Genomic DNA, 13,921 nt, shown 5'->3' with positions numbered 1-13,921 from the left:
TGTATCTGAAGCAGCGTAGGCGACCTCCTTCTTTTAGGAAAAAACAGAACTTATTCCTGTCCGATTCAAGCTTCAGACGGATCATTAAGAAGGCCTTCTTAATATCTGCCAACACGACGTGCTTATTAGCACGAAAGGTAAGTAACAAATCTAGTAGGTCACTAGTAAGATTTATTCCCTGGTAGGTAGCCTCGTTAAGGGAAGGAGAGTCACCAACTTTGAGGCTGCAGTTGAACACTGGCCGAATCTTAGTGGTGGAGGTAGGGTCCGATTTCAGGACAGGCCTGTGCGGAATCCAGACAAACTCTCCAAACTGTTGAGGAGGCACGAAGATCTCTATAATTCCATCCCGTTCCTGCTGATGGAAAACCTTCAAATATTCATGATAAAGTTGCCTCTTCTCCAATCTCTGCACGACACATTCCAATATTCGCAGAGCCACTGCATGGTTGGAAGGAACACAAGAGGTCTTATCGTCCTCCCATGGCAACTGAACGTAATATTTGTTATCCTTAAATGAAATAGACTGTCGAAAGAGAGCAATCTTCTGTTCATCATAATTAGACAGTTCCTGTTCTTCAATACCCAGTGACTCCACACTGAACATCTCCAAACCCCTTTGTACATCACTTTCAGGGAAGAAATCCCTTAGAGGGTCTTCATAGGTGCCCTGAGACTCCAGCACAAAACATAGGTGAGATGGGTTGACCTCAGCAGTCGACGCAAGTACAGCATCGAAGGTAAGGTATTCTGAGTTCTTGTCCACAGAATGGTCAGTATGTAAAAACTGCTTCACCTCACCGAAGGGGACGAGTCCTATTGGTGTCAAAAAGGCCTGTCCAAGCAAACAAGGAACCAATTGAAGGCTCCCTAAATGTTGAATGACATCCAGCCCAATTATTCCATGAATTGGAATAAAATTTGTGCCTCTGTCAAATCTGGCGGCTAAGGGACATTTGAGACGTTCAAATTCATTCAAAATAAAGTCCAGATTCTCGATGTGTACCGAAATATCAATATTTTCGTGTACCAACACCGTCAGGGAAAATGGACAACTGGATCCAATGCTACTTCTTTAAAACGCCTGTCACAATCTCCAAGGATGGTAGTCAGCCTAATTTCACAATCATGTCTAATGGATTCCAAGTGACCGAGGGGGTCCAAGACCTTACTGGACAAATGTGTGTCCAATAGACAGTTGACGGAAACACTTTTATCACCCCTACCAAAGGTAACACACAAAACAGGGGGAAGGCTCGAGAATTTTCCACCACGAATGCTATAGGCGGAGTTGGACTGAATAGAGGAATCTCTCCGTGAAGTACCGGATCTAGGTCCTGAAGGTACATTCCCTAAGGCCCCCCCGCATAGTGTTACAAGCCGAGCCAGGGATCTTATCCCCCTTAATAAGGAGATGTTTAACCGCTTCCTTAGTATCTCTCAGAATTAATGACAAGGTGGGGATTCTTCTACCTGAAATTAATATCAACTTCCCCTTGACCTTGGGGAATTTTGCAAAGAGAATCTTGGCCATAAGAAAGGTCGTTTGAAAACGACCTGTCGAAGGAGCCCTCCAACTCAGCCAATAGGGAGGCTACTTTGGATATGTTAGCCAGGGCAGTAACGGATCTGTCCTGTTTACAGGAAAAATCTAATATGTCTTGGAAGATGTTATCTATTATTTCATCTTCATCGAAGTACTCGCTCTTCAGGACCGAAAGAGCCACCTTATAATTTCTGTTGCTGATGGAAAGATGATTAATCAACAACAGGGGTTGGCCAGACAGTGAACACTTTAAAAAATTCAGTCTTTCGGCATCATTGGCCATGCCAGCTACACAATTCTCAAAACGTGACAAGAATTCCTTGAAGCTCATAGGGTTAGAAGGTGGGTCCCGTGATCTGAATTTGAGGTGGTTTTACAGTAAATGAGGCCCCAACTCTTCCAACTTCTGGGGAACATGGAAGACTCAGAGAGTCCATGGCCACTGGGAGGAGCTTTAACTCAAGATGTTCTAATTCTCTTCAGAATCTCAGGGTGTGTGCAAGAGACTCCCTCTCAATTTGAATCCAATCCTCTTCCTCAGAAGATTGAAGTTGGATTGTACTAACACATATGTCTACTTCAGTCAAATATTCCTCCACCGATTTCTGCATTGCAGAGAAGGATTTAACAGAGTTCATCCTCCAGATTGGCCATCTCCAGAATCGTTTGGATTTTAGTCCAAAGAAGAGAAATTCTCTTCCTTAAATCTGGTTGACTCACATCCATGTTAGTATGGGGTTTCTTTCGCAAACATGTGAAAAAATTAATTTCCAGCAAAGAATCAATGACCGCTCAGATCAAGAAGGGAGCAATGCACTTACCTTAGGTTGCGAAAAAATTGCCTCCTTCCGCAACCGTCTTGTAGTATCTTCGCCAGACGAAAGTGGAAAAGATTTACTTTCAATCGCCGGCAACTGAATCAATTTGTGGTGAAGAAAAAAAGAGAGAGAAGACAAGGGAATCTCCCCTCTTATATAATGGAAGGATCAGATGATTAACTATCATGTGATCCGGAGCACAAAATAAAACTTTAAAAGGGTGAATAACAACAACAATTCTTCTTGGTTAGTATTCAAGGTAAGTGCACGCCGATCCTTCTCTTCTCGAGCAATCATTAATCTTTTTTTTTCACAAAACTTTTATCACTCTTTGCCTCTTATTTTGGTCTTCCTTTTCTCCACCTTCCCCATTCAGCTCATTCCTCTCTGTGGATATACACATATACATATACACATACACATATACACACACAAATATTCCTTGATTAAAAATAAGTTACTTCTCTCCCTGAAAAAATCTGCATCAGGTCCTTTATATTTTGTTCAACATCATAATCATCAAACGCCACAGTCCTTTATATTTTGTTCAACATCATAATCATCAAACGCCACAGTCCTTTATATTTGGTTCAACATCATAATCATCAAACGCACAGTCCTTTATATTTGGTTCAACATCATTATCATCAAACGCCACAGTCCTTTATATTTTGTTCAACATCATAATCATCAAACGCCACAGTCCTTTATATTTGGTTCAACATCATAATCATCAAACGCACAGTCCTTTATATTTGGTTCAACATCATTATCATCAAACGCCACAGTCCTTTATATTTGGTTCAACATCATAATCATCAAACGCCACAGTCCTTTATATTTGGTTCAACATCATAATCATCAAACGCACAGTCCTTTATATTTGGTTCAACATCATTATCATCAAACGCCACAGTCCTTTATATTTTGTTCAACATCATAATCTCAAACGCACAGTCCTTTATATTTGGTTCAACATCATTATCATCAAACGCCACAGTCCTTTATATTTGGTTCAACATCATAATCTCAAACGCACAGTCCTTTATATTTGGTTCAACATCATTATCATCAAACGCCACAGTCCTTTATATTTTGTTCAACATCATAATCATCAAACGCCACAGTCCTTTATATTTGGTTCAACATCATAATCATCAAACGTACAGTCCTTTATATTTGGTTCAACATCATAATCATCAAACGTACAGTCCTTTATATTTGGTTCAACATCATAATCATCAAACGTACAGTCCTTTATATTTGGTTCAACATCATAATCATCAAACGCCACAGTCCTTTATATTTTGTTCAACAACATTATCATCAAACGCACAGTCCTTTATATTTGGTTCAACATCATTATCATCAAACGCACAGTCCTTTATATTTGGTTCAACATCATAATCATCAAACGCCACAGTCCTTTATATTTTGTTCAACAACATTATCATCAAACGCCACAGTCCTTTATATTTTGTTCAACAACATTATCATCAAACGCCACAGTCCTTTATATTTGGTTCAACATCATAATCTCAAACGCACAGTCCTTTATATTTGGTTCAACATCATAATCTCAAACGCACAGTCCTTTATATTTGGTTCAACATCATAATCTCAAACGCACAGTCCTTTATATTTGGTTCAACATCATAATCATCAAACGCACAGTCCTTTATATTTGGTTCAACATCATAACCATCAAACGCTACACTCACTCTTCCATAGTTTTTGACAGTAAATGAAGCATAATCATTTGCAATTGAAGTCTAGTTGCTTCCTTTCCTTTCATTTCAGATGCTGAAAAAGAGATCCTCTCTCTGATATGTTGTGCTCGTTCACTGGAACAGTTTGGTGCACACCACTGTCTGATTTTTGTTTTGACATAGTTTCTAATTGCTTTGGCAAGTTGTGGTTTGTCCGCCTAATAGAAGAGGCATTTTCCCTCAAAGACATTGGGTATAGACATAATTCACAAGGAATGACATCATCTAACCGAAGATTTCCCATCTCAGGGACTATGAGAAACCTCTGAAACAGGACTGCTGGGTCAATGCTATGATCTGCAAACACTTTCATGTTCTTGCTGGATGTTAGTTTTTGCATTCAAACACATTCATGAAGGAAAACACTGATGGCCCGTTCATTTTTTAAACAATGACTCAATGTTTTAAAGAAGTCATGCACATTGATGTCTTCGTTGGCATGAATTCCTGTGATGTTGCGTAACAATTCATCAGCTGAAAATGTGTAACACTTTGATTTTTCCACAACTTTTCTGAGATCTATCTCCTCTCTTTTTAACCGAGAGACAGACAACTCCTTAGGTTTACCACTTGTTGTATAACTTGTTTTGGTAAGATCTTATATTGCAAGGTTGTAGAAAGATGACACTGGATGACATGACCCAAACTGTTCTCTGGTGTTTGGATATTTTATTCCCTCGTATCAACTCGCATTGGCTTTTGAGGGTGTGCATTTGTATCTACTGAATCACAAAATTGGAGCCAAGACCAGCCCAGTATTAGCTGCTGTGTCAGATTATGTAAAACTCAGAGTGGAACTTCTGATGTACTTCAGGATTGTCGTCTTTCAAGGCATACATCTTTTGGAGATATAGACAAGCCGATTTCAGATAATTTGGATGGCCATTAGCCACGAATATTGGCAAGCTGAGACAGCACCGAGATGCTAATCTCACGAGATTTGATCGACTGAAACAAAAGTCTCTAGCTATACTTCATCCATAGTTTGGTGGTCTTTGCCAGTTCATCCTTTTTCTTAGTTAAAGCATTGTGACTTTGTCTATGCAATCTGATTCCATTATTGAATCTAAATCACACTCGCCAGTCTCCATCAAAATGTACAATCGCTTAAGTTCCTCCAGGTTCATCCTCCATGATCTTGGCAACAATCTGATGTTTGAGACACTGATTCACCAGTAGGTGGCTATGAAATGCTTGTTGCACTGCCTTTCCGCTCATCATATGTACGATAGCATTTTCACCATATACTGTCTCCATGATCTCCTGAAGTCCAATGTTATCCCTCAAAGTTCCAATAGCACCCAACATATTCATGAAGGTATGGAAGGTGCCAAGCAACAGTATCAAATCCCTAATTGGACTATCATCTGTAACAGCATTCACAATTTCAGATGCCTTCCAAAATAGTGGTTAATCAAAAGTTATGATAGTCGCCATGTAGTGTTTTGAGGATAGACTACAGTGAACAGGATAGATGTTTTATCTCCTGGGTTCATGTCTATCATTGGAAGAAATTGTACTGAAGATTTTCCCCGGATATTTCCACTCCTTATGCAGCAGGTGCATCATGCCTTGCCAATTGGGCGTACTCATGTGGAAGAGAAAAAACATTTCCCCCCAAAATGTCCACTTTGCAATCACATATATCAGGTGTGTATGGAACTGACAGAAATCCTAAGCAATGATAAAAGCGATAATCTTTAATCTCGGTCTTCGTCATTTTCAACAAATGTTTTCTGTTGTGGTATACCATGACTAACTTGCTTCCCTGGTGTAATATCTGTGTTAATTCATGGCCACCGAGAGTAAGAAGAAGGCCTGTTAACTGAAAAATGTCTGCAGGCAATGTAGGTAAGATTTGTCAGACTGTCAGTACTATATGAGGGCCATTTGAAAAAGAGCAATAAAACATTTTTAAAAAGAAACATAGTTCGATTAATACTGAAACTAAACTTTATTCAATACTAGCAGGGTTTCCCGGTTGTTTTGACATGTGTGCATAAGTGGGAGGGAGGGGGGTAAAGTAAAGAATAAGCGAAGAAATAACCCTGTTTAAATATCAAAATAAAAATAAAAACGATGTTAAACTTCTGTAAAAAATTGGCAAAACCAAAAAAACAGCAAACAAACGTAAAACTTCTTTAAAAAAGAAATCGGAAAAACAGAAAGCATAAATCAGGGAAAAAGATGGATGCGTTCTGAAAAACGAAAACCAAAAAACACAGCGAAAAGCAAAAAAAAAAAAAAGGTATAAATAACCCTTCGATTCGCTTAAATCCAATGGTGCGTTACACCCAGTAGAAAACATAGAACGAAAAGGAACGTTAAAATGCCAGCAACTACGAACCCAAACCGGTGTTTCTTCGTACTGTCCCTTATGAATGGAGTAAGTGGTAGCGGGGGTAGGAGGAATTTATTAGAGAGAAAAGATTTTACAACTTCCATTGATTTTGGCTGTGGACTCTCACCAGAAAAAAATATAGGAATCCACGATTATCGAGAAAGTGTATATAGGCCTATAACATACTTCAGTTAATGTGCTGCAGTTTGTGCATATTACATTTGCATGAAATGTCTTCATTTTCAATCCTATTAAGGTTAAAATTAGAGGGTAAAAAAGGAGTTCATTAAATATTATCTATGTAAAATTAAGTAATTTTAAAGCAATATACAATTTAATACAGATAAAACTGAATTATGAATTTAGGGAACAAACAATTAAAGAAACATTAAACACAACCTTTTTGGCCTTCAGAACAAGATCACAGTGTAGTATCTGTTTTGCTGCTACACTTTAACTTTTGTGTCCTCAGTTGGTGGAGGAGAAATCTTTCATGACTGAGATTATTTTTGTTCCTATCCAGAGTGTCCCTTATTAGGAAGCTGGATTTTTCCCACAAGATTATATTTTGAAATATTTAAATAACTATTACTTTAAATACAGAAATTATATTTAAAGTTTTGGTTTTCTGTTCTACTATGTCCATTTTTTTCCCCATGTTTTTCATCAAAATGTGTATTAGTTGTCTCACAGGCCATCATCAGTGATCGCTCACTGGCAGTAACCTGTGGTGTCCCCTGGAGACCAAGTGACAACAAGTCTCCCCAGATTTCTCTTGACCACTTGTGCAGATGATTGCATGTTATCACAACAGCCGTTGTCACTGTTTCTTGTTGGCATCAGCCGTTGGTGTTTCCTGAGGTTTGGGTGACAAAATGCCTCCCCAAGGTACCAGATTTTAACTGCACATTTCCAGTGGAGATTTGGTTATTACTCTCCCACCTCAGTCTTTCCATCCTCCCTGACCTTTCACAACTAGTTGGTGTGGCGTCAGTCGATGTCATCTCCAATTTTTTTTATTATTACTATTATGATATTATGATAATAATAAGTGTGCTTGTGCAGTGTACGCATATGTATTTTAAATATTATTTTCAAGTTAAATTAAGTTTTGGGTTTGTATTACCGTACACAGATTCGAAAAAGTTGTCAAAAAACAAATATATCACAAATAAATGTTATCAAAGGCAAGATAAGTTACTCTTCTACCTATCTGGAAAGGTTTTTAGTGGTTTTACTTACTTTAAAATGCATAATTGCTTCGAAAATCATACAATGTTTATGGATATATCTTAAAAAGAAAAACGTCGGCATGTTTGGTAGAAAAGTAATTTATCTTGCCTTTGATAACATTTATTTGTTATACATTTGTTTTTTTTGACAACTTTTTCGAATCTATGTGCACAGTAAAACAAACCTGTCGTGTAAAATATTTACAGTTAAAATGTTATAAAAAACAAAAACTTGAAGTTTTAAATATATTTCAAAGAAATAAATTACGCCCGGTGCTGACATATTGAAAATTCACTAATCATTAAAAAAAAAAAAACTTTAAAATATTTGAAAATACGCAGTGAAAAGTTTTATTTATTATTAAAAGAACAGACTGAAAAATATATAAAAATTGTTTGTTTTGCAGTAAAAAAATAAATAAATAAAATTAAATATTCGACTTTCTCCGATAAAAATAAAAGTTCAAACACGAATTCACTTACGATATTTTGATTAAAATTATCCCAAATGTGCAATTATAATAATTATTATCCGAATGGAGAATTGTTCTTTCTCTTTAGAATATACATGGACAATCGGTAACACATATTGGTGGCCATATTTTTTATGCCTGTTAGCCTGACCACGTGGTTGTCTATACCTACAACTTAATCAGGAAGTGACGTTACGCTATCATGTGCCTTCTTCTTACTCTCGGTAGCCACGGTTCATTCCCATCCGATAGAAGGTACCCTTTCCATCCAATGCTTTGATCCACATTGTCTCCTACAAACAACAGGGATTAACCAAGAATGTCCATGTCCCCCCAAGCCCATCTGGAGCAAGTGGTCGACATCTTACGGTCAGATTACGATCAAATCCGAGTGCATGACGTCATGTTCCAAGCAAAGCCGAGTGAATGGTTAGTTATGTCTTGTTCAAATTCTGCACAAGTACCAAAATGTTCTCTATCAGCTGGTATCATTCTTTGTACTGTTCCCCACTTGCATCATAATATGAAGACGAGACAAAAACTATGCACAATCGTTAGTAATGGAGAATTGTTCTTTCTCTTTAGAATATACATGGACAATCGGTAACACATATTGGTGGCCATATTTTTTATGCCTGTTAGCCTGACCACGTGGTTGTCTATACCTACAACTTAATCAGGAAGTGACGTTACGCTATCATGCTCTCCCACCTCAGTCTTTCCATCCTCCCTGACCTTTCACAACTAGTTGGTGTGGCGTCAGTCGATGTCATCTCCAATTTTTTTTATTATTACTATTATGATATTATGATAATAATAAGTGTGCTTGTGCAGTGTACGCATATGTATTTTAAATATTATTTTCAAGTTAAATTAAGTTTTATTAAGTTAAATACTAAACAGGAAGAGAAACTGATTTAGCACCAAAAATAAACCAATATTTCTGCTTCCTCACATGAAATAAATGGTGAGAAAAAAACAAACTTCTCAGTGATCATACAAACCTAAAATTCTGGCACAATAATTATTATCAAAATTTGTTTTATCAGAATTTCTCATCAACTTATTCTCTTTTCCATCCGAAATTACAATGTCAGTCTACATTTTCTTTGACAATTGAAATTTCCATCTGGCATCGCAATTAAATTTGCTTTTTAGTGAGAAAATATTTTACAGAAAAGCAACTGCCACCAAACTAACCAACAACAGAAGAACAAGCAATTGTTGCACGTTTGATGAAAAGCTTATCAGTTTAATGTTTATTTTTCATGCTTTTCATGTGTTGGACGACTTTTAGAAATTGTCTTACAAATTAACCTAATCAGTTTCTCTCAAGTTCATCTTTATCACTTCATCCCATCCTTCTCCTGTGAACCAAAACTGCTATCTCAACTGTTCTGCATCTAATAACTTAAAAACTTTCATCCATTCTCTCAACATGATCATGCCATCAAAGTCTCCTTGTACTGTCCAGATTTAATCTCTTTTTTTTTTAAGACTCACATTATACATTCTCATATCATGTCTCTTCATGCAACACATGTCCTCAGCCTTCACTAGCTATATTTCACTTAATACATCATCACTGCATACACGATTGATAGACTCTTCCCCATGTTGATAGTTGTGAATCCCTGCTAGTTAGTGACAAATGTTTAGTTTGTGCAATCACACTAGCACCTGCTCCACCTTGTGCTCTAAGGTAACAATGCTTTTGAACAACAACTAAATTTGATGAAAAAGTGTAACTGTAAAATACCTAATGAATGTCCATTGGAGGGAAATTGCTTAATTTCTGAAATTGTATTTAAATGTGAAGTTAAGGTTGATAATAGTAAAAAGATATACCTAAGGGGAACTGTGTGTGCGTGTTTTTTTTAAGGACAGATACCGAAACCATGTTGCAGCTTTTAAAATGGGGCTAGAGAATGAACCAAATAGGGATGAGGATAATGATAGAAACAAGGATAGAACAAAATAATTAATAAAAATATGAAGAGGAACACAACTGCATTATGTGATTGGGTTATGTAAAAGATTGGGTTATATTAAAAAGATTCTGAATTAAAATTATCAATAGTAGATAAAACCAGAAAATATAAACTGAGGGTTATCTTTCAGATGCAAGGTTCATTGTTTACTTGCGGTTTTAACGATGTAAGATTCCGTTGTACGGAAGACCAAATCGGCCAAAATGTCTATGATGTTTTTATTGGCGCTTTTCTTCGTATTTTTAATAACATTTTTTTGCACCATTTACAAGTTCTTTTTACAAATAATTTTTTTAATACTGTAATAGTAAAATAAAGATACATTTATTAATTATACGGAAAAAGTATCTCGTAATGTTTTCACACGAGATTTTTTTCCTGTTGATTTCTCTTTTTTTTTTAATATTAAAATTGATTTACTATTTAAAGTGATTTTAAAGCCTTTAACATGACGGAGTTTATAATGAAAACCAAATTACCGTTTAAATTAAAATAATCTTTATTAGAAATTTGTAACAAAATAACAAAATTATAAAACTATTAGATTAAAATTGAGAACTTTTAATTAAACAACGTGAACATTTTATAATGAGTGTTTTCATGAAATGTATTTTAATAATAAAAAAATAATAATCTTTATTAGAAATTTGTAACAAAATAACAAAATTAAATAACGTGAACATTTTATAATGAGTGTTTTCATGAAATGTATTTTTAATAATAAAAAAAGTGAACTTTTTTTACTTAAACTTCATAAAAAAAAACGTATCCAATATAGAATGTTACTAAAATAATTTTCCTTTATTCGCCGCCGCCAAAGAAATTCCTGCAGATGACTGTTGAAATTTGCACGACTAGTTCCTCGCATCGCTCTGAATTTGGCTTTGCAGATACTCCAGCTACCCTCAATGCGATTTGTGTGAATGGTGGGATCATTCGGATCTGTAAAATTATAGGTGTGATTTACCACATCATGGTTGGGCAGAGTACTATATGCTTGTATATATAAACTTGTAAATGGTGCAAAAAAATGTTATTAAAAAATACGAAGAAAAGCGCCAATAAAAACATCGTAGACGTATATTATCATTTAAACAGTATATCAATTTAAATATTTAAATTCAATAAATGAATTTAAATATTTAAATTATGGCCGATTTGGTCTTCCGTACAACGGAATCTTACATCGTTACAACCGCAAGTAAACAAGGAACCTTGCATCTGAAAGATAACCAAACTGAGTAAATCAAAAAAGATGTAATCTGTTTACTTTAAGCATACTATGTAGTGAATTCTAAGAGAAAATTTTAAACAAAAAGTTAGACGCTATACAAAACTGTCTTCATAGAAATAAATTCCTGTTATCATGCCTTAAACCTGATTAAATTTCTAAAGGAAAAATTTACAGAATATGTTGAGAGTGGAAAAGAGAATGTTAAATTCAATACTAAGATTTTAAAATAGTGCAATAAATAAATAAATTAGTAGATCATCAACTTAACATTTACAAACTAAAACAATTATAACCTAAATAGGAGAAATAGAAGTAATTTTTGTTTTAATAATTGTTGTTGGTAACAAAATAAAACCAGAGTAATTTCAATAACACAGGAATGGAATAAAAACTAACTACAAAATATGAAGACAAGCAGATTAGGATGGATTAAAATAAATTTAATCAAAATATAAAGTTAAAGAAAGCTAAGTGAGAATTAAACTGAGATTGTTATAAAGAAGATAGTGTTAGAATTATAGGTTTAAAATTAAAGAGAGGTGATTAATAAGTACTTTAGTCAAAACATTAAAATGTGAATGTCTAAAATTTCAAGAAATTGGTAAATTGATAAAAATTGAATAAAGTTATCTCCCTTAGAACGTAAAGATTTTACAAATGACAATGAAGAGGGAGATAAAAGAATTAAAATAAAATATTTAAATAAGAATCAAAAAGTTACATTTAAAATTTAAATTACTGGCATAAGTATGGGATGAAAATAAATTTTAATTAATAATTTTTAAATTAAGCTTTTAATTAAAAGATTAATTTTTGAAGTTACTTTTATAGAAATAAAATGAAAATAAAATTTCAGTTACTTTTTAAGAAATAAGCAAAATTTATTATGAGACCGTAAAATGTAAAAGTGGATTCGAAACTATCGTAGATTGAGGAGCATATAGTTGGAAGATCTCAATAGAAACGAGAATTTGAAGGTGCAAGAAATTTTTTTTTTTTTTTTTTACATGGGGTTCACCACTTATCAAGGCCCAATGGCCACTCGGGGATAAGGGTTATTGTGTGTACAGTAATCAATGGGATAGTGTAGCAATAGTATTGGAGAATTGATAAGGTGTCATTACTTAGGGGGGGGGGCGGTTCATCAGAAATTTGTTTGTGTTGGACTTGAAGACATCCAGGTTGAAGTCGGGAGGGAAACAGGCAAGTGGAACAACAGAGTTCCACAGGCGTGCAGTTCTAAGAAAGAAGCTTTGTTCATGGAATCTACGTTTTGATTTAGGCACAGATAAGGAGTGGGGAAAATTATTGACGGTGGTTTCAGCTAGTCGGATGTCTTTTGAAAAAGATTGGCGAGGGGGGACCAGAGAATGGAGCTCAGACGAGCACTTGCCATGGAAATAACGATAGAACAAAGACAGGCTCGCTACCTCTCTTCTGTGGGAAAGAGGTTGCAGGGTAGAGAAAAGGGCATCCCCCACCAAGCCACGAAGTCTATTTTGTACTCTGTCAAGGCAGAATAGGCTATTTTTAGCAGCTCCTGCCCAGATGTGGCAGCAGTATTCCATCTTTGGACGTACTTGGCTCTTATATAGATAGAGAATTGCATCATTAGGGAGATATCTTCTGGAGCGGTAGAAGGATCCCACCATTTTCCCAGCGGCCTTGGCCACAGACTTGATGTATGTGTTCCATTTAAGATCAGGAGTAAAGGTTAAACCCAAATTTATTTATTTAGGAAATAAATCACTTAAATAAATAATTTTGTGAAGAAAAATAATTACTAAAATAAAAAATATACAGAGGATTAATTAATATTAAAATAGGTAATTGGTTGAAATATCATTTAAAAAGTAGAAATACAAAAATAGGGTGATTACTAAATTTGAATGTTATTGAAAAATGTAAAACAAAAGATAATATAAGGTACAACTGCCTGATTTCTTAAAACAGATTATGAATTTCTTCATATATGTATAAATATTTTACTGTCTGAAGAGGAGCTATTTTGGAATATTTTTGAATGATATATTTAAAATTGCCCAAATGGTTATGAAACAATTGTAATGTTATGCATATGAACATACACAATATGATGTTCTTATTTTATTAATTTGTTGTCTTGATTTTTGCGCAAAGATTAATATATAATAAATAGAAATGTTTCATCCAATGCCAGAAGGTGCAAGTGTGTCTATATATATTTATTCACCTGTAACCTTATTACTTGATCATATGAATATGAATATATGTTTTACGCAAAATGTAGGCATGTGTTTTTTTTTTAAACTTTACTATTTAGGGAGTGTATCCTTAAAAATAAACATTTAAAATAGTTATATTTTGTAAATTTTACCATTTTTGATTTTGACAAAAACAAAAATATATATATTTTTATTAAATGGTCTTTAAACATGTCTAAATATTTACTTACTTGAGGATAGCAAATAACATCGACTGATTATAAATATATTCGTACATTTAACAGGATTTATAAAAATAACCAAGACAAAAATC

The sequence above is a fragment of the Euprymna scolopes genome, chromosome 1 (genome assembly GCF_053919585.1).
Source record: "Euprymna scolopes isolate OS-2025 chromosome 1, ASM5391958v1, whole genome shotgun sequence".
Classification (NCBI taxonomy): domain Eukaryota; kingdom Metazoa; phylum Mollusca; class Cephalopoda; order Sepiida; family Sepiolidae; genus Euprymna; species Euprymna scolopes.
The sequence above is the reverse complement of the archived record's forward strand: the minus strand, read 5'-3'. Positions refer to the sequence as shown.